Here is an 18,580-nt window from a genome sequence, read left to right as displayed (position 1 = left end):
ATCTGAGTCACCAGGGAAGTCCATGATAGTGATTATAATTCAGTCCCTTAAATGATGTGATAATGAAAAGTCCTGGAAGCCATATGACTATAGTTGGTAGAATCATAAAACTGCCCGAATGTTTTACTTAATGGGAAGGCAGTGTAATGAGAATAAATATGGAAGTTTGGATTGATATATATAAAGAGGACCCCAAATGTTTCCTTTTAATGTTCCAATAAGCACAGTCCAAAAAAGAGACAACGGATTTGTATAGCCTCAGCCATTCAAGCACTCCTTCAGCATTATGTAAGCCTAGAGACATCTTTCATCAGGTTACTGTAGTTTCAGTTGCTTATCTTCATCTCCTCTGTACCAAGAATTCATGTTCTTAGAAAAGGCAGCACCTCACTCTCCTTATACATCTCCTTTTATGAGTTACTCTGGGATTAGAGACATTAAGAAAGTCAACTGAGTCCATTTTCTCTGTTATTATTATTATCCAGGAGGTTGGATCATGCAGGAATACACTTGATTTTCAAATTCTAGGGTGGGATCCAGAGTCAGCGATGTTTCCTAGTCCCCCTGGTGACTCTTATACCTGCTTGTGTGAAAACTACTAGAGTTAGGACTATTTTGAAGAGATGTATTCTGTTCCATTGCCTATATATTATTTTTGCCAGCTTGTCATTGCTTCCATTCATGACATTTTTATGTTTATTTACCTAGTAGAATAAGATTTAGTTTAATTATTTTTATTTATAATTTTAAAATGTGTTTTTTTTGCCTTCCAGATGAATTTAAGAATAATTTTCTCAGGCTCAGAGGAAAATTTTACTGGACTTTCATAGGAATTTAGTTCAACTTAAAATAGTGAAAATTTTACTGAGATTTTCATAGAAATTTAGTTCAACTGAATCATTATTATTATTTTTAATCATTATTTTTTAAATATTTATGCATTTCAGGAACATAAAAGTTTGTGTTTGGTCAAGATTTTTTGTTATTTTTCCTAGATGAAGTTATATTATTTTTAAAGGACTATAATATTCTTATTTATGTTATTATTAAGTCTTATCTTCCTAGTTGCTATTGTGAATAAGTTTTTGTTTTATCTTTTGCTATATCATTGATTTTATTGTTGTTACTATACAGTTATGCAATTAATATTTGGACATCTATTTTGTACCTAAGCATTTTAATATTTTTTACTCAACTGGAATATATTTTAAAATTTCATTTGTATTTTTTTGAGTTTCTCCATATAATGATTCATATCTGAAAATTCCTCTTGGTTTTGATGCAGAGACTACTTGTCTTATGACAAAATTCTCAGGGAAATTTCTGTTTCTGGATGTGGGTGCTGGTTTCCTGGATGTGTTCAATTTCTGAAAATTCATCAAGATGTAAACTTACAAACTGTGCATATTTCTGCTATAACATTATTTTAAATCCCTTGTCAAACTTTCTCCAGCAGGGTGTGTTAGAATTATCTGTGAGCTCATTAAAATGTAAACTCTTGAGTTTAATGTTTCAGAGATTCTGATTCAGATGTCAGATGAGCATTTGATTCAGATGATTTTGCTGGAGACCTCAAATGACTCTCATGCAGGAGGCCCTCATTACAGTTTAGGGACTCTGTTGGTACATTTTTTCCAGTGCCTTCTAGTATTTACTATTTCAGGGGGAAAACCTCCTCTACTTCCTACCCTGTAAGATCTGGTCATCTTGCCCCCTCGGTAAATACAGAAGGAAAGAGTAAGAAGCTGGTGAAGGCAGCCTGAAGATAAAATTTAAACTCCTTCAGAATGAAGCATCAACTGAGCCATGGGCTACTGCAGTTGATACAGATCATAAGGGAGGGTCGACCTTCTCTTTTATCTCCAGACAGATGCTGTTGCTACCATGTGTATTCAAATCTGAATGAAGCCTGTAATAGTTTACGATCCAATACATAAATGCTAATCGATTTGCATGTATTTATCAAAAATTCATCCTGATAGGCAAACAACTTCCTTTGTTCAGAGCCTCCTCAATGTCCCATGCCAAATCTTCATCTGTATTTTAATGAAGAGTTAAGGATTTGGGGAAGTGTAAGTCTGGAATCACACTGAAGTAGAAATTTCAGAAAAAAAAATTCACACCTTTTTTCTTCCTTAAAAATGATGCAATGATTAATAGAAACAAAATTTGCCAGAATAATTATAGATATGGGTGAATATAAATATATGGCTTTACATTATTAAAAGAACATATCTCGGCACTCTAAAATATTAATCTTTCTAGCATCAGTGTCTTTGAGCAGCAGAATTAGAGTCATAAGAAAGGTTTAATCAAGGCTCTACCTTGCACTTAAACTACCAAGGTTTTCGCCTGCAAAATGAGGAATCTGCAATCCATAATCACTTAGGATATGTTTTTAGATATGTGTAATGATCATAAATAATAGAAAATAGCTTTATTTCTATGTTGTTTGTTTTTATAGCAGGATATAGTACATTTTAGACATTTTTTAACAGAAATGAAAACAAACAAAATATTTAGATTAGCTCCTAGCTCCAAGTTCCTGTAAACTAGAATTTATATGCCTGGTTAGAAATTTGAATAGGATTTTCCTGTACAGTTTTTGATTATAAGAAGGGCACTGGACTTGGAATTCACAAACATATATCCTTTTCTTTGTTTTTGAAATTATATAATATCACTTTATCTATTTATATGTATATGTATATGTATAAACAAACATACATTTAAAATATTGTCTTAATATTATGAAAGCAACTCCTATTTAGGTAAGAAGTTCAGCTTTTCTGGGAATCACATTGTTCCCCTTAGTGAAAAAAAGTTGAATTTGTTGATTTTTAGTGATCTTGAGTTAATAAAAGCATATACATTTGCAATTTTTGCAAACCAATGAAGCTTGAGAAGCAGATCTTAAAATTTGAGGTATACAGTGACTACTAACATTCAAATGGCTGAAAATCACAACTACTAGAATATTCAAGAAAGTTTGAGAAACAAACATTCTTTTCTTCTCTTGACCTCCTTGTGAGTCCAAAGAGCTCTTAAGAGAGAGGACAATATGACATTAAGAAGGACACTATAGTTTGATTCTGGTTGCTAAGGAGATAAAGGAGAAAGATATCTTACTTATTTGGAGGTAAACGGAGTAAGAACAATTCTGAAAACCATCTAATTTTGCACTAGGAACAGAAAAGCATCTCAAAAGCCATTATGAATGTTATCCATCCATATAATAAAAATGTAGAAAGTAGGCTATATAAAAGAGGCATCAGAGGTGAAAAGACAATAAGTCCCAGACCTCAAAGTGCTTAGGAGTTGGAGGGCAAAGACAGTAAATAGATAAGAACATAAAGTGTAATAAGTACTGCAATAAAATCATGTTTAGGGAAAAAGGAATAGCCTCAGTGTTTTTAAAAGACCAACCACCAGTACTTTGTAAAGCTCCCTGGTAATTCTCATACTCTGACAAAGCTAAGAACATTTGTGTAAAAAGAGTCATTTAAGGGATGCATCCAATGTGTTTATTTGCTCCAAAGTAATAGGAAGGAAAGAGCAACTCATATTTCCATTTGGCATGACAATTTTTGTGACTTTAGTGGACATATTTGTAGTCCTTTTTCTTTTCTATGTGATCATCGGTGTTCCTATAATTTGTCTTAAAGATTCCAATCATCTCAAATAATTTTCAACTATCATAAAAATTTGTCTAAAACTTTCTTTCCAAAGTCTATATTGTATGTGTTGGTACATACATAAGATCACTGTATGAAAAGAATGCCCAATTAGGGGAGCTAACATAATAAAATTCAAATACAAACCCTCTATGGCTTTCTAGAGTGATATGGCAATGTCATAAACTCTTTATGACTCTAAACAGTCAGATATCTCCTAATTAGGAACAGATTAAAAATGTACACCTATGGCTGATTCATGTCGATGTATGGCAAAAACCACCACAATATTGTAATTAGCCTCCAATTAAAAACAAACAAACAAACAAAAAAATAAATAAAATAAAAATTAACTCTGAAAATTGAAAACGGCTCATCAAAACAAGACATAACTGAGAGTATTGTAAAGAATGAAAACACAGGCACAATAAGGTTTATTTCATTTAAAGGACTTTGGCTGGGGATTGACCACCCAAAACTTAAGATAATTCATTTTGTTATTGTTGTTGTTCAGTCGCTAAGTCATGTCTGACTCTTTGCGACCCCATGAACTGCAGCAGGCCAGGCTTCTCCATCATTATCTCCCCGAGTTTCTTCAAACTCATAGCCACTGAGTGAGTCAGACAAACCATACCTTTGAGTATACTGACATTGGTGGGCAAAGTGATGTTTCTGCTTTTTAATACACTGTCTAGGTTTGACGCAGCTATTTTTCCAATAGAATATTCTTCCATAGCTATTCATTAGACTGTCCTAAACTTCTATATCAGCTCACAGCCAGCCACTGTGATTTGGGTTCCTTGAAAGTCATCGTCATCTTTTCCTTTTCATGTGTGTGCATGCACGCATGCTCACTCAGTCGTGTCTGATTTTTTGCGACCCCATGGACTATAGCCTGCCAGCTCCTCTGCCCATGGAATTTTCCCAGCAAGAATACTGGAGTGGTTGCCATTTCCTTCTCCAAGGGATCTTCCCGACCCAGGGATCAAACCCATGTCTCCTGTGTCTCTTGCATTGGCAGGCATGTTCTTTACCACTGAGCCACCTGGGAAGCCCTTCTTTTCATGTTCCTCTCCTCAAAATGACAAACATTTTCACTCACCTTCTCTATAGCAGGGAAGATAGAGGCTGGGAGAGATTAGCATCTAGGGTTTGTTATCTCTTCCAGCTATCGTCAGCTGTGTAACGTCTTGTCCTTTCTCTAACAGGCTTCAACAAATTTATTCACGTACCCAAATATGCCTCTTCTGTGAATACTTTTCTCTATCCTTGTATCAAACCCAAGATAAAGGATGCTATCAGTACAGTGGGAAATGAAAGAGAGAATACATTAAATATAAAAGAAAACTGAAGTTTCAGTCCATAGATCAAGGAGATCAGAATTCCTCTGAATAAGAGAATGACTTTCTCTTTCTCACTCTTTCTGTCTATAGTTTTCCATCTCCATCAAGAACCCAAAGAACTTTTATGCTCTTGCCACCATGACAGTTTTCTTCAGCTGGAAGACCTATGGATTCCCCCTCTACAAAGTTTCTTCTTAACATCTCTGTATATCTCAATATCTCACCATCCACAAGCTCCTGAAGTAAATGAAGCTGGTTTGCTGTTTCATAGCTGGAGCCCCTGAAGCTTAGTCAGGAACAACAATTTCTGCCAAAGTGCCCCTCCATTAAACTTGCTCTTTACTCCATTTTGGAGTTTCTCTGACTGAAGGTATAACCTGTGCTACTGCCATACAGCAAGAACATTGTCTTCTGCATCCTCCTTCTGAGCATCGTTGGGGTGTAGTTTTCCTGCATCTGGACTCTGTCAGGGGTAGTTATGGTGGTTTGCGCTCTTAGAACCTTTCTTCTTAGATTTCTTCCTCCAGTCATACTCCATAATGCATAATCCCTAGTTTGTCTTCCTTTCCATATCATTTCCTGCTAATCTGTACTTCAATGAGTTAACCTTCCTTTTGAGGAGATTCTTCTTTTTCTAGCTCAATGGCCAGTTTTTTTTTGTTTTTTCCCTACCTTTCTACAAATTCTGAATTGACTATGAGAACAAAGTATGTTCTTAATATGATTAGTTTCCTTTTTGAGTCTCTCAGAAATCTCAATTCCTAGAGAAGTTGTTCCAGAAACAAAAATTTCTAAACTTTCTTGATCTTTGGAGCTGAAATGTTTTCATGAAGTTGGCTGCACCTGTTTAGGAGATGCTGTTACCCTCATGCTAACTGTTAATTGATAAAATACACTAATCATGGGTTGGAGTTAGTCTGAAATTCTGAAATCCATTTTTGTTCAGTCACCCAGTCGTGTCCAACTCGTTATGACCCCATGGACTGCAGCACACAAGGTCTCCTTCTCCCTTACCATTTCCCAAAGTTTGCCCAAGTTCATGTCCACTGCATTGGTGATGCCATCCAGCTATCTCATCCTCTGACACCCTATTCTCCTTCTGTGCTCAATCTTTCCCAGCATCAGGGACTTTTCCAATGTGTCAGCTGTTCATATCAGGTGACCAAAATACTAGAGCTTCAGCTTCAGCGTCAGTCCTTCCAATAAATATTCAGGGTTGATTTCCCTTAAGATTGACTGGTTTGATCTCCATGCTGTTCGAGGAACTCTCAGGAGTCTTCTCCAGCACCACAGTTTGAAGGCATCAATTCTTTGGCTCTCTGCCTTCTTTACGGTCCAGCTCTCACAACCATATGTTATGCTGGGAAGGCCATAGCCTTTACTATATGGACCATTGTCGACAGAGCAGTGTCGCTGCTTTTTAACACACTGCCTAAGTTTCTCCCAGCTTTCCTGCCAAGAATCAATCGATTTCTGATTTCATGGCTGCAGTCACCATCCACAATGATTTTAGAGCCCAAGAAGATGAAATCTCTCACTACTTCCACCTGAAATTCATACCTCTCATCAAAAACAGTCAAGAGACAGTTTAGAGGACAAGTGATGATTGTTTTGGGGGAAGTAGAGGGTTCTTAAAAATCTATCAGCCTGTTGATAGGTTTCCTAGTCACTAGGAATATCTCCTTTTGTCCTTGAGACCTAAAGTCTGGACTGAAATGCAGTGCAAAGTTTATCTCCTTATGCCATAGAACATCTGTATGCTTAACCACTGCTTATTTTTGCTTCTAAGTGATACTTGGGACGCTTTTACATAATACAAAACTTACCACAGCTGTGAGTGCTTGTACTTGCTGTGGTCAAGCTGCTATAACCTCCACAGTTCAAAAGTCCCCATATTTCACTGTGATTCTCGATCTCAATTAGCAGTTATTGGCGTTTGCTTTGTTTTTGTTTTTTCTCAGAAGGTTTTCTGCTCAATGCCCCATATGACAAAGATTAGATAATATGAAACATTTATTCCTCTTATCATCTTGATTCTAACTAGTGAATATAAACATAATGACAGCAGACAGGGTCAAAATATTGGCTTTATTAATGAGAGGGAAGCATCCTTAACCCTCAAAACACAGAGCTAGAGAGTCAATAGTACTGAAAACTGCTGCTTGATTTAAAGCATGTACTATCAACTTTCTTCTCTTGATTTCTAGCTGTAAAGCTGAAATAGGCTCTAACTGATTTGCCAAGGAGGGAGTAGGGGTGGTTGCAAGGTTTATTCTAATAGCTTGCAAGCTTGAGTGTGCATCAGAATCACCTGGAGAGCTTGTTCAACTACATCTCAGGGTCCTAACCCCAGAGTTTTCGGTCCAGTAGATCTGGGGGAAGAATGGAGAGTTTGCATGTGTAACAAGTTCTCAGGTGATGCTAATGCTGCTGGTGTCTATACTTTAAAACAGCTGATTTACTTTGTGGAAACTAGAAGTGTGATGCTGATCAACCACCCCCATCACGGTGCCCCATGTGAAAGAGGTTTGCATTACTTTTCCAAAGCAGTAACCCTGCCCCCACTGCCCTACTTCTCACCTTCCAGACCATGTGACCCAGTGGATATCAGATTCAATCAATTTTGCTCATCAGGAAGGTTACTTTTCCTCCTAGCTGGGGAGTATGTAAAAAGGATGGAAAAAGAAGCCAAAATTATGCTCTGAAATTTTGCTCCTTCCTGAGGGATTCTTGCCATTTTGAGGAGGAGAGGAGGTCAAGTAAAGCTTTCTCATTAACAGTTAAGAGCAGTGATTCAAATTTGCTTCTTGAGGAATCAGTTGTGGTAGAATAACAGAGAACATACATTCCAGAGGAGCCTACAAGACATTTTGAGGGGACACTGGACTTCTCCTTTGTGTGACAGGAAGGAGAACGGGTGGTTCCAGATGAGAGAATCCGGAGACCACAGGATCACACAAAGGTGAGTAAGGCTTTTGTACTGAAGGATCTTAAACTGGCATTTATTACCTGTGTCGTCTTGGGGAAGTCAATTTCTTTAAGTTTCTGTTTTCTCAACGGAAAATATGGGGATAACCTTCCTCTAGGAAGATGTTTGTGGCTGTCTTGAAACAAGTCTTTAAAATTCTCAGTATATTGCTTGGTCTATTATATACTCAGTAGGCGGTAACTAAGTAGTGAGAGGTTGGTGACGTGTGAGATGTCAAACACAGAGCTTTAAGGAGTGTATTCGTTTCTTGCTGATTTTGTAAATTATCACAAATTTAGCATGTTAAAACAACACACATTTATTATAGTTCTGTAGGTTAGAAGTTTGAGACAGGTCTCACTTGGCTAAAAGCAAGTTATCAACAGGAATGTATTCCTTTTTGGAGGTTCTAGAGAAGAATTCATTTCCTTGCTATCATCAGCTTTTAGAGGCTGCCTGCGTTTTTGGCTAATGACCTCCTCTTTCCATCTCCAGCAACATCTCCCTGACCCTGCTTTTTATCATCACATATCTTTTTCTTTGACTCTACTTTTCTGCCTCCTAGTGTGATTATATTGGTCTCATACAGGTAATTCAGGATAAACTCATCATTCTAAGGTAAGTTGGTTAGCATCCTTAACAAACTGTAACCTTATTTGTCTTTGAAGCCTAAGATATTAACAGACTCTGGGACTAGAACATGGATATCTCTGGAGGTGGGAGCATTATCCTGCTTTTCACATGAGGGAAACTTCATTGTCATTGTGTTCCATGAATATATGTTTGAGACATGGAATTATATTTATTTATTCATTAACCAGTATATATTAAGCACTTACCTATTTCCCTAAAATCAATGGAAATACAAGATGAATAAGACTATTCCTTAAAGGAGCCTGGAATCTACTAGTGTTTTACAGACTTGTAAATAAGTGAAATAGTGAGAAATAGTACAATGGTGAAGCTGATAGAGGACCCAAAGAGGGAATGGTCCATTCTATTATGAATGGATTTTGCTGGACTACAGGAAAGGGTAATAGGAAAGATGCTTGAGCCTTAAAAGTTGTTTATACACATGTTGATGGGAAGGCAGAATAACATCCCAGGCAAAAGATAGAGAAGGAGCACAATGACATGACCTAGAAAATTGCAGGTAATTTAGAAAAATAAGGAACATGCAAAGAGAGAAGCCTGGAGAGACAGATAGGTATCAGAATCTCAAATAACTATCTACTGCTCTTTTGGCATAACCTTGCTTTACCTGCATTATGGCAGTTTGGCTTTATCTTAAAGTCAGTGGGGAACATTTGTGCAAGTTATGATGAAGCTAGATTACAGAAACCTTTGGTTTCCACACTGAGGCTTCCTCCTGTTTGGGATGATTTCTCCCTCATCTGATTCAAGTCTTTTAATTACTGATCATTAACTATATGCTGACCACATGACACTGTATTGTTCTGGGGATAAAGGAAACACTATTGTTGACCTTGAGCAATGTCAAGAAGACAGAAAATGTAATTATGGCATACTGTGGTAAGCAATGGAAACGAGATGTCCATACTGCTTAAATCGCCTTGTCACCTACTGCATTATGATATATATTTTTTCCCAAATGTGTACTGGTTTCGGCTACTTATCACTATTAGTATCTTGGAAAGCAAGGGATTAGATAGAGAAGTTGCTTAGAAAATCAGTATTAACTCTCTACCCTCTTCATGTTCCGTAACAATGGGAAATGTTTGCCATAGACTTTTTTGCATGTTCATTTGTCTGGATATTTTTTTAAAAGAAAATTCTTCAATCATTGTAGATGGTTATTTGAGTTTTTTAATTAATTTATTTGTTTTCATTAGAGGCTAATTATAATATTGCGGTGGCTTTTGCCATATATCTACAGGGATCAGCCATGGGTGTACTTGTGTCCCACCATCCGGAACCCCCCTTCCCACCTCCCTCCCCACCCCATTCCTCTGGGTTGTCCCAGAGCACCAGCTTTGAGTGCCCTGCTTCATGCACTGGACTTGAACTGGTCATCTATTTTACATATGGTAATATACATGTTTCAATGCTATTCTCTCAAATCATCCCACCCTCACCTTCTCCCACAGAGACCAAAAGTCTGTTCTTTACATCTATGTCTCTTTTGCTGTCTTGCATATAGGGTCATCATTACCATCTTTCTAAATTCCATATATATGCATTAATATACTGTATTAGTGTTTCTCTTTCTGGCTTACTTCACTCTGTATAGTAGGCTCTAGTTTCATCCACCTCATTAGAACTGACTCAAATGCATTCTTCTTTATAGCTAAGTAACATTCCATTGTGTATCACAACTTCCTTATCCATTCGTCTGCTGATGGACATCTAGGTTGCTTCCATGTCCTGGCTATTGTAAACAGTGCTGCAATGAACATTGGGAAACATGTGTCTCTTTCAATTCTGGTTTCCTCGGTGTGTATGCCCAGCAGTGGGATTGCTGGGTCATATGGCAGTTCTATTTCCAGTTTTTTTTAAGGAATCTCCACACTGTTCTCCATAGTGGCTGTACTAGTTTGCATTCCCACCGACAGTGTAAGAGGGTTCCCTTTTCTCCATACCCTCTCCAGCATTTATTGCTTGTAGACTTTTGGATAGCAGCCATCTGACCAGTGTGAGATGGTACCTCATTGTGGTTTTGGTTTGCATTTCTCTGATAATGAGTGATGTTGAGCATCTTTTCATGTGTTTGTTAGCCATCTTTATGTCTCTTTTGGAGAAATGTCTATTTAGTTCTTTGGCCCAATTTTTGATTGGGTCATTTATTTTTCTGGTATTGAGCTGCTTGTGTATTTTGGAGATTAATTCTTTGTCAGTTGTTTCGTTTGCTATTATTTTGTCCCATTCTGAAGGTGGCCTTTTCACCTTGCTTATAGTTTCCTTCATTGTGCAAAAGCTTTTAAGTTTAATTAGGTCCCATTTGTTTATTTTTGCTTGTATTTCCATTACTCTGGGAGGTGGGTCATGGAGGATCTTGCTGTGATTTATGTCAGAAAGTGTTCTGCCTATGTTATTTGGATTTTGCTGTCAGTCTCAACACAGTTTCTTAGAAATTTCATGTACCATTTATTTTCTATCCCAAATATCTATCTTTGTAAGTTAATTTTCTGAACAGTAGCTTTGAGAGGTGTAATGTCCTTCAGCTGTGTTGCACTTTAGGCTGCAATGCAAAAGGTCTTAGGTATTAATATTTAATTTAAAACAGTATCATAGCTCTGAACTCCCTCTCCTGTTACTATCCCTAGAAGCTGCTACCTCCCTAGAACAGACCTGCATTGAGACTTCTCAAGGAAAACTGTTGATAATCATATTCTCCTCCAAGGGACAGATGGGAGAATGAGCAGACCCCACTGGTCCTCATCATCCGTTATATAAAACAACTTCTTTGGGCTACCCTTCTTCCCTGCTAATTGCTGTTGACTTCTGGTCCCCTGTTATTCGCCCATGTTCTGAGAGGGTTTTGAGGGTTCTCTGCTTGGGTACCATCGTCATCTTTGGTGACTTGAATGCTCACAGTCCTCAGGCCTCTCTGACTGCAGTGGTTGTTTAGTCTATCCCACCTTAGTCATCTATCCCAAGCTACACACAGAATTTCTGAATCCTTAAAAACTGCCCTCTTTCTACATCTTTAACCTCAGTTTGAAGAAAATATATTTTCCCCTTTGAATCCATCATCCAGTGTCTTATTCCACTCAGGCTGTCATAATAAAATACTGCAAACAATAGAAATTTGTTGCTCACAGTCAACAGCAGATTTCGTGTCTGAGAGTCTGTTACCTGGTTCGCTGTGTCTTCACATAGTGGAAAAATCTAGGAAGCTCTGTGGCTGTTTCCTAAGAGCACTAATTCCATTCATAAGGGCTCCATCCTCATGGCTTAAGCATCTCCCCAAATTTTTACCTCTTAATACCATCGTCTTTGGGGGTATGGTTTCAACATTTTAATTTTGGTGTGGATACAAACATTCATTCTGTTGTATCTAATCTGCTCTACCCTTGTCTGTGCCCCAAGAGACAGATATGCTTAGACTCCATCAATGGGCTCCCTTGCTGTCTAGTTTTTAATTTGTTTCAAGCAATAGAGAATGCAGATCAAAGAGAGGAAGAACCCAGTTAGGAAACTTAGTTCTCCTGCACCCTCCATGTGGAGTTGCTATTAAGAGGCCCTTTCAATACAATAGCAAGAGTTATCCTCCCTTATGTCGATTAAGTCCTCCTTCCACCTACCCCTTCAGGTTTAGGCATGATCAAGCTATTCTGCTACTGTCATGCTCAGGGAATTGCTTCCATGGTTTCTGTACATCCTGCCCTTACACACACATGTGACTATTTGTTGTACTAAATTCTTCCATAATGACTCAATGTGAGAGTTCCATATGTTTTTTACTGGAACACCAACTATTATCCTACCCTTGTTACTCTGATTCTCAACATACAACTTTCAATCAAGTCATCTCCTTCAGTGCATGTCTGTGCCTGTGCATGTTCAGCTGCATCTGACTCTTTGTGACCCCACGGACTGTAGTTTGCCAGGCTCCTCTGTCCATGGACTTTTCAAGGCAAAGAGTACTGGAGTGGGTTGCCATTTCCTATTCCAGGGGATCTTCCAGACCCAGGGATTGAACCCACATGTCCTGCTTTGGCAGGCAGATTTTTTACCACTGCACCTCCTGGGAAGCCCCCAGTCAAGTCATCCAGCTGCCCATGTATCAACTTTCCCCTCAATTCCCTTTTCATCACTAGATCTTCTGGTCCTTCAGTTCAGTTACTTTTCTGTGCTTTCTTCTAACTCTTTCCCCCTACTAACTCTCTTTTCCTACAAACTCTAGTCCCACAACAATCTGCCTAGTTATATCTCAGTGGATATTATAAGTTCAAACTCTTTCCCCACTGTCTTTATCATACTTTCAATAGACGGACTATCCTGCTAATTTATCACAAGAATTACTCTATTTCAGTTAACAATTCCCTCCTTGTCTCCCTGTACTTAGTGTTCTTTCCTTCTAAAGCTTTTGTACGTATGATAAAGATATTGGTGACAACTAACAGGAAACCTAACCCCAACTGGTTTAAGAAAAAGGTTTTTTTTATTGGCTTAAGTATTTGGGAAACTCAGGAGGAAGCCTATCTTAGGGAAGGTAGGGGCTCAAATCCTCTCACCAGAACCTGGTTCTACCAATCTCATCTCATCCTCCATCTTAGTGTGTTAACTTTATTGAGTGGACCCTCTTCTGTGGTTCCAAGGATGTCTATAGTAGCTTCAGATATCCCATTCTTTCATGGTCATTTCCCTGTAACAGTCAAGTAGAAGTTCTGAGCCTGTGTCTAATTAGCTTGAAGGGAGGCAATCCCTGTCCCTGAACCAATCAATCTAGTCAAAATATATGCTAATTAGCTTAAATCATTCAGTGATTAATCTTGGACCTGACGATTTTTTCAAGTATGCATGAGATTTGTGTTGAAAAACTAATATTTGGTTTAATTGAATGAGTTACTGTGGCAGTGGAATAAGAGATCTTACATCCAGTCAGTGGAGAATGCAGCTGAGACCTTCTACTAGAAAAATTGCTAACAGTTATTTTCAGATCAGCAAACTCAATAGCAAATCTTTCTGGGCTCCATGAACCACCACAGTGGATGGTAATGTGTGGTAATGTCATTATCAGAACCTAACCTGGAACCCCTGCTTCCGCTTACCTAAACTTCCTTACACCTCTAAATTGACTATACTTCCAAAAAATACATAAAATTTGATTCTATTGAAAGAAATCCTACTGTATGATATTATTAAACTACTTATTTCCTTTAGTACTTTTTGTTACAACCTAATCAATAAGATAAGATAAAAATGGGTATTGTAAGTAAGCTAGTGATGAGCCTAGTTTCTCTAGGGCTATTTAGTTATTTGGCATTTAATATGTAGCACTCCTGAAAAATCCAGTCAGAGATTGGATGAGTCTCATGTTTTGTTTCATTCTTTTTTTAAAATATAATAAATTAAGATTGGTAAAGATTGGTAGCAGAATCAGAACTCATCCAGCTTTGTACCGTATACAACAGACCTGCAAGAAGAACACGATGTTCTGTTATATCCATGTGTGAATACAGAACTAACAAAGACATTTGCTTCAAGAAACCTCTGATAATTTAATGTTTCTAGTATGGTGAAGACTTCCTAGGACATTATGCATACTGCATAAGAAAAATTATTTCTTTCGAATATGCTTTTCAAAATTGTTAAGCTCAACATGTTTTGAACCGCCTTTCTACACTTCAGCTCATTTGATTTTTGATAAACAGCCTATTATATAGCCAGGCATTTTTAGAGAGAAACTTGGTTATAAAAACTCTATTGCAATACATTTTTCCATCTAACTGAGATAATTTTACCCAAGTAATTTTCCACTTACTTATGTTTTTGGCTTGGTTTCTTATATGCAATTGAAGAAAGAGAACGTGAAATCCTTAATGATTCAACATTTCTTTTTCTCCAAAGTCTAAAGAAATGCTTTAATAAATGACAAGATTTCTGGTTTATTTATCTTTTCTCTTACTCCTGTTTATAATAGTTATCTATACTTTTAAGTATAAAATATGGTTTGTGAAGAATGTTTGACTTGGGATTAAATCACGGATTTGAGTGTTGGTTTAACCAGTTATTATTAGATTCTGAACAATTTTACCATTCTGAAATTGTTTCCTTAGTAAAAACTGGGATGGTAATAGCTCCCCAGTATCTTGTGTAAGGATGATTAAATAAGATGTACGTATGTCATGTATTTAATAAGTCTTGGTGCATGGTGCAAGATTTCAAACCTGGTTTATGAGAAAGCATATAGTTTTACTTTTCTCTCAATGTTTCAATCCAAACACATTAATTGTGCAGAAATGTCCTAGTGTTTCCAATACTCAAAAAAAGCTGTTTTGAAAATGCCATGTTTATTCGAGATGTTCCTTCTTTAACAAAGAAATTATTTTTTATTAAGTAACAATACAGGTTTTAGTTTACAGTTTGCAAAACACTTAAATCATTTTTATCTCACTGTTAAGGCCAAATAAGAAATAAGGGTCTGAATTAAAATTCAGTCTTAGCTCACAACACAAAGTTTAAGTACTATTTCATAGTATGAAATCTTTGGGGTCATTCCTGGCTATTGGCATTATTAGGTGATAGGACTAGAGAATTATGGCAAAAATACTATAGGCTAAAATGTGAAAGTGAAAGTCACTCAGTTGTGTCCAGCTCTATGTGACCCCATGGACTATGCAGTCCATGGAATTCTCCAGGCCAGAATACTGCAGTGGGTAGCCTATCCCTTCTCCAGTGGATCTTCACAGCCCAGGGATCAAACTGGGGTCTCCTGCACTGCAGGAAGATTCTTTACCAACTGAGCTATGAGGGAAGTCCCCATAGGCTAAAGACCCTCCATATTTTACCTCTTACAAGCATTACTGATCATCTCAGAAAAATGATTTTGTTTACATATTTTAAACAAAGCTTTATTCGTCTACAATCCTGATGGAAATGTTTACTAAACATATTCTTGAAGGGAACAGTTGATAAAGGAAAATTGATCTCTTTTCCAAGCAAATAATGAATTTTATTATTTGATGGGGTTTTCAAATTTCCATTTATCCTCTCATTTTCAGTACCTGTGAATCACAAACAGTTCAGGTCAACCTACATTATCCTCTCTCTTATTAGCTCAGCCTGTCTTAGTCACTGCAGAGATGTTGTTATAATTGTCCCAGCAGTGTCTGTGATTTTCAAGAGATGACAAGCAGCTAGCTTGACTTCACAGCCTAGCAGCTGTGACTGTTAACACCTACACACAGACCCTGTCTTCTTTCCTAAATCTTATGGACTCTCCTATATCTAGACTCCTTGTTAGCTATGAAGCCCTTGTGCACACACGTGCATGCGCGCACACACACACACACTTCCTCACCTCACCACCCTAACTATTACTAGTACTGGCTTGGAATTGAGGCTTCGAGGTTTTCCAGCTGTGGCTTCTGGGCAAGAGATTCCTACTCGTTTCATCATATGTCCTCAATTTTATACCTAAGCTAATTGTAAGGGGCCTTCCCTGATGGCTTAGATGGTAAAGAATCTGCCTCCAATGCAGGAGAACTGGGTTTGATCCCTGGGTCAGGAAGATCTGCTGGAGAAGGAAATGGCAACCCACTCCAGTATTCTTGCCTGGAAAATTCCATGAACAGAGGAGCCTGGAGGGCTACAGTCCATGGGATTGCAAAGAGTTGGACATGACTCAACGACTGACACTTTTCACTTAATTTTAAGGACCATGAGACATTTTGTAAAGAATAGACAAAATATATGCAAAGCATCTAGCACAATTATTGAGGCTTCAGGTGGATTTGAAAATATACATTAGCATTTTTCTCTCTAGCTATCAGGAATGAGATTGTGGGTAGGGTATGAGTATGTGATATAAGAAGGGAATAGGAAAATATTTGGAGAAGTGTTTTTTATCACCATAAGGTTTACGAGAGTGGGAAAAATTGGTACGCTTGCTTGTATGTTGGAAATTCATCTACCTAACACAGGTATGAAAAAAAAAAAAGTGAAAACATTAGTCGCTCAGTCATGTCTGACTCTTTGCAACTCCATGGACTTAGCCTGCCAGGCTCCTCTGTCCATGGAATTCTCCAGGTAAGAATAATGGAGTGAATAGCCATTTCTTTCTCCAGGGGATCTTCTGACCCAGAAATCGAACCTGAGTCTTCTGCATTGCAGGTGGATTCTTTACCATCTGAACCACTAGGGAAGCCCTAACACAGGTATATGGAAAGTATTTTATGTGTCCGGCACTGTTCCAGACTCCAGACATATTAATGAGCAAAACAGGCAAGACTCCTACCCACATGGAACTTTAATTCTAATAGATTAAACAGCCTCATTATAGTTATCTCCCAAGAACAATTTAAAGGAGTTGAAGAGAAAAGAAAAGAGTTACAGATATTGAAGGGGAAGGAGGGGAGAGTTTAGTTTCCAGCAGATAAGAGGTTCCAATACAGGCCTAGAAGATGAAAGGCAGCAAGAGTGGTGAATGGGGAGAAGTGGAGGAAACAGCAGCCTGAAACGTACATGGGGAGGATGCTGTGGCTTGTGAGACAGCCCTGGCCGGGATCCTCTGCTCGGTTCCTCATAAAGGCTGGAGGCAAATGGCTATCTGGCCATCATTACACTGAAGTAATGTGACAGGACCAAACAGTGAGGTCATTTTGGAAATACAGTAAGGAATTGGACCTGGAACCCGACTGTGAGATCCAGGTGATGTGACTTGTTAAAAACATTTTACAACTATATAAATCATGATGCTGGAATTTCTTGATGTACTTGTTTGAAGGCATAAGAGACTTCCCACCTCCTGATATAAACTTACTCTGGAAAAATTATCATCATACCATCCTCTCTGAGGGCACTAGAAGTTGAAAAAAGAAGCCTCATCACCTCTGGTATCCTTTGCTGGAAAGATCCTTCAAGCCTATCCCAGTAAAGTGTAATTGTTTGTTCAGAAGTGAAATGTTAGTCGCTCAGTTATGTCTGACTCTTTGCAACCCCATTGACTGTAGCCCACAAAGCTCTTCTGTCCATGGGATTCCCCAGGCAAGAATACTGGAGTGGGTTGCCATTCCCTTCTCCAGGGGATCTTCCCGACCCAAGATTGAACCTGCATCTCCTGCATTGCAGGCAGATTCTTTATCAACTTTTAATCTATTCTCAAACTCAGATCTCTATGATAGTAATTTCATTTGGGAACCGGAAACATGATATCTATTACACCAGGGCTGGAGTAAAGAGTAAGAAGCGGCATGGTAATAAGGACTTAATTAAACATCTGTTTGTAGAAGTCAACTTGCTTCTACTCTTTCTTTCTTGCATTGTCAGTTCAGGGTTTACTCCTGGCTCTTCTCTAAGAAACTAAACAAGTGATCGAGAGAGAAGTAAGGTTTTAGTGTGGGAATCAGCACATGTGAGCAACATCCTCCACACCCTGGCATGTAGGGTCACCAAGAGAAGCCATCAAAATTCTGCCTATTTATTTGAAAGCAAAGTCTAAAAGGCAATAATGCATACATCTTATGATCAGCAACTTTTTTTTACTTGATCTTTTTTTCCCTCCCTTTTTTTTTTTAACCTACTCTGTCTTGTGTTTTTATGAGATTTGAATTTTTTCTCCTACTATTATACTTTAAAAAAGATGGTTACCCTAGAGTTTAGAATATACATATTAAACTAATCTAAGTTCACTTTCAAATAACACCATAATGCCTTACATGCAGTGCAGGAAATTTCAGAGTATTCCCAATTCTTCTCTATCCTCTCTACAATGTTGATGCCATGCATTTCACTTATCTATATGGTATGATCACCCAAGGCATTGTTGCTATTATTAAACAAACAGCTCTCTTTTAGGTTGTTAAAGATAAGACAATAATGTTTTATTTTACCTTCATTTATCCTTTTGAATGACATTCTTACTTTCTTTTGGTCAATCCATACTTATGATTTATTTAATTTTCCTCCTT

This window comes from Giraffa tippelskirchi, chromosome 8, assembly GCF_054371585.1.
Source record: "Giraffa tippelskirchi isolate mGirTip1 chromosome 8, T2T-mGirTip1v1.2.pri, whole genome shotgun sequence".
NCBI classification, from domain to species: Eukaryota; Metazoa; Chordata; class Mammalia; order Artiodactyla; family Giraffidae; genus Giraffa; species Giraffa tippelskirchi.
The sequence above is the reverse complement of the archived record's forward strand: the minus strand, read 5'-3'. Positions refer to the sequence as shown.